Source organism: Antedon mediterranea, chromosome 11 (assembly GCF_964355755.1).
Source record: "Antedon mediterranea chromosome 11, ecAntMedi1.1, whole genome shotgun sequence".
In the NCBI taxonomy this organism is placed as follows: Eukaryota; Metazoa; Echinodermata; class Crinoidea; order Comatulida; family Antedonidae; genus Antedon; species Antedon mediterranea.
In genome coordinates this window covers 6665853-6670384 of record NC_092680.1, presented here as the reverse complement: position 1 = coordinate 6670384, position 4532 = coordinate 6665853, and the positions used below count along the sequence as shown (strand labels likewise).

The window sequence follows — 4532 nt, the reverse complement described above, 5'->3', positions numbered from 1 at the left end:
ATCTTAATAAGTAATCCATATAGCTTTGAAGTAATAAACCTCCTTATTAATTTTTTTTTCTTCGTTCTCCAGTTTCATCAACCATTGTGAAAATGTGTTTACAAATCAATCATCACCAGCTAAGCTAGCTTAAATGAGGACAATCAAATAAGACGTTTGATTCTTATGGCGCTAGAAATAGACATAGCTGATACGCTTCATCGGTTTTGATATGATGTGCTAAAAAATGATTATGATTTGTTTGTTATGTCTTATATTATAGTTCCATGGTTATGCACAATAATTATTGTATAAGAACAATGTTAAAGCTGAACTACGTGTATGCATAGAGTGATAATTACTCCAGGTGAGAATTATCAAAGAAAAATCTCCATTCTTTTTTTGTCTAAATTAATTTATTCTATCATAACATTCAAATTTTATAATTTAAGTACCGGTACTAGGGACATCCGTAATTAACCATTCCTTATCCAGTTTTTTAATGCCTGTTCAGGGCGAATGTTTATCTGGTAGTATTTTTTTTTAAATCTTCGATTTGAGGATGTTTCGCTGGTCCCACCAAAATGTTTTGGTGGCCTTTATATGCTTGGTTCCCACTAGGATGCAATGCAAGAACAAAAGTGAAATACAAGAATGATGGCGTGAAGGACCCCTCCAAATTGTTCAACTCACTTGGGTTGCATGTACCCTTGTGTTGCCAAGTGGGAACCAAACTTAAAGCTCTGTCTCTATCAAACTTTATGTGACAACAAAATGCGATTTGCCCATATTTGGGTACATCACACTTTTTTTTCAAACGAGTTTGATAGTGTAGACAGAGCTATTTTAGAATTTTTTTTTTTTTTAATCTGCATATTGCTCTTTGCCGACTCCTGTCATAAGACTGCCACTTAAGTAACATATGTATGGTACATATTAAATGACAAAGCAAACATCACTACAGAATCACCACAAACAGTATTAAAACTGTATTGATGTTTTCCTAAGTAAATGTATAGTCAATAGTACCAAATTACATCCAAGACTAGAGTTGTTTTCTTGTCTGTTAGTCTATGTTTGCTGAACCTTCATTTGCATTTTACTGTAGTGTTTGTTTTGTAAACAGCACTGTTTACCGATATTGAAACGATGATGCATTATTATTACATATGTAGGTGAAGGAATAATTATGCTGATCTGGGAGTAGTGAGAATTTATTTCAATCAACAATAAAATATATAGGTTTACTTGTTTTTGCTGCTTGATGTTTTGTAATTGTGAACCGTTGTTAACTTTTTGTATCTGTATATATATTATAACTACTGTATGACTATATTGTGTAAACATTTTGTATGGGTCGAACCTCTTGTTACGAGAGTGTTCCTCCGTTTTAAAGAAAAGTAACCAATAAATATTATTATTAGTACTTAAATTTCTCTTCTTCCCTCCTTTAAATGAATAATTAGAAATGAAAGCTAATTATATTACAAATGTATTAAAGCAGATAAGGTACAGTATACTGTTCTAGGGTAGTGAGAATTTATTATGTTCAACAATCAAATATACTAGTTTTCTTTACGGGTATATTAAATGAATAATTAATGATATTCAAACAATAGCCTATATTAACATAATGATTTCCATTTTTTTCCATAAACTATTCTGTATAAAGATGATATAGTTACGGTTAGTAAGTATGACAACATTAAAAAATTGCTATTTTTCCTGGATTCCCTATTGTAAAAACAGTGTACAAAATGGGCCCATCAAATGTATCTGTATAACGTTATGTATTCGATATGCAAGTTTTAAAGTGTTGAAAAATTGTCAAATTCATTGAGGCGAAAAGTTGACAGTATGAGCTTCTGGTTTATCATCCCGAACCTGGCTCAGTGAAGTGCATCCAGGCAATTCAGCTTTAATCACCATCGTTCAAAGTAAACTGATGAACCGACAACAAATACAATGCAATCACACTAAACTTGTAACCAGTCTCTGTCTTTGTTACCGTCGATTGACTTTATAGTCTGTTGAGTTTTTTCACCTTTTTGTTTGTTTGAGACAAATAAAATGTACACACTTAAAATACACATACTATATATTTTATCCATTAAAGAATTTATTATCTAGGTTATTTTAAAAATGACATGTTGAAATCACCTGAAAATGTCAACAAAATATATATATCATCCAATTTGTTTTCCTGCGTTGAGAAATCATAGGAAAATAAAATTCATATTACTTCAGATTGTTTAGATTGTTTGAAGGTTTGCATGGCGAAATCAATATGTTAATACCAAGTTTGTGGTACACCATGAAGGAAGGTATGTTTAGTTCTGAAAAGAACTATTGAGTTTCTCAACGTTTCGATCAATATACTAAGATCATCCTCTTTTCAGCACTAAATATACATGGTATACCACAAACTTTATATCAACATATATTTTAGGTTGTAAAAAACATTTGTGTTGTCGTTTTTTGTTGAACATGAATATAATCACTAAAAGTTGTCAATATAAAAACTAGTGTTTTATGACATCATGGGACTGGTCCAGTGACCGAAATAAAATGATGGGAGTGTTTAAGAATAGAACAATTCATACTCATTCCAGATTCTGTACAAAATGTGTGTAATCAAATAATCTAACACTTGACCAAATATGGGTTCAATGTGAACATCGCTTTGAATAATATGTCATAGGATGTTTTTAAGCAGATTAAAATAGATAACATGCTGATAAACGACAAACTAAGGGTATCAGTGACTGGATCTCATTGAAGATACAATTAATCTTATTTATACGGCTTTACCACGTTGAAACACCGGTTCTCGTCAGATCACCGAAGTTAAGCGACGTTGGGCCTGGTTAGAGCTTGGATGGGAGACCATCTGGGAATAACGGGTGCTGTATACGGAGCTGGGGTCCCGTTAGGCATTTGAAATCAGCACTGCTGACTCTTATGGCAGCCCCTGCATCTAGTATCTGCCTCAGACCTCTGGTCAAGGTGGGCACTGGACGAGAGAAGCCCTTGATCAATGTTAGGACCAATCAAGGTGCTTTAAACAGTCCTGGCTTTGTTTGTATCAAACCTGTTAGTGGCGGTAATTATCGCTGTTGGTTTCGATTAAATAAAATAAAAATAAAAAATAAAATAAAAATAATAAAAATATAAAATAAAATAAGCAGAAAGCTAAATCAAAACGATAAGGTAAAACAGCCAGTATGAGTATGAAGTAAAAGATCAGTTTTTTAATTTATTCATACCTGTGATGTAGGGTGGGGTTTTCATTCTTAATAACTGAAGTGCAATATCAGAATAGATTTAATGATCGTAAATCTTATATATTTACCATTTATTTTGAGACCTTCAATTAAACATACCGTCTGTAATTTATTGTCTAGTTCAACCAAGGTCCCTAGAGATGAATGATTGCCTACCGCATTACCTACAGCAATCCGCATCTTTTGTAAGTACTATTAATTCACGTACATTTTATTTTGACGAATTCCATTAACAGATTCACTATGTGGATATACGCAAAGAATCAGCCCCAGCGGCCTACTGGACCGTATGTTGCAATGCACGGGTAATCCAAACTAATTCAGCAGAATGATTTCAAAACTTTGTTATGATTATCGCCAGGTCCGTGTAATGTCGCGAGAGAGGTGATTCTCCGCCGTTAACACGATTATTTAATTAGTTTATTAATCTTTTAATGAGATAAGAAACTCGTCTTTCTGAATTCAGTATCATATTATTGTTGAAATATGAATAGATTTTTCTTAATTTTATTACCAATTAGTCACATAGCAACTGCAGTTAGTGAGAAAATAACTAGAAATAAATTCCTTGCTTTTAGTATTTATAAAATATTAATATGATATGCTTTAAAATTAAATGTATTTGTGCATAGTTTGTCTAAATAAATATAACATCTATGTTTTGTAACATTTAATTTTTACTTTTGATTGTGGCACACACCAAAAATAATAGTAGTTATTCAAATCTTTTTATGAAATATATTGTCATTTTACACAAAAATGTTAATGAAATCTGTGCAATATAAAGGAATAAATTATTATATAACGATTATAAATAATTATAAAAATCTGAAGTGAATAAATTACAATATAAATAAATTATAAGTGAATAAATTATTATAGAATTATATATTATATTACAAAAACATGTTATTATAATAAGAGAAATGTGTGTATATTGTATAAAATAATATAATGCAGCTTCTACTACTGATATATGTCCAGTATTGTTTTTATTGGTTATTATATGGAGATAAGAATAATGGTTTAGGCACTTCATTCTTGATTATTATAGGCATCTGCTATGTTATCATCTGTAGGCCAATCATGCTTTAGAACCATTGTTGATATTATGGAAAGTTGATACTGACTATGTCAGTGTGTTTGTTCTTTGTTTGAATTTCAAGCAGTATTATTATTCAGAAAAATTATTGACAGCAGATGTATCTGGAAAAGATTGACATGTAAGAAAGAAAATTAATATGTAAATTAAGTAACAAGACCAGTGAT

At 31.1% G+C, this 4532-nt stretch overlaps 1 pseudogene; it reads left to right on the top strand.

The window, feature by feature from the left end:
- Positions 1–2776: 2776 nt before the first annotated feature.
- On the top strand, positions 2777–2894 carry LOC140063282 (5S ribosomal RNA; annotated as a pseudogene).
- The last annotated feature ends 1638 nt before the right edge of the window (positions 2895–4532 follow it).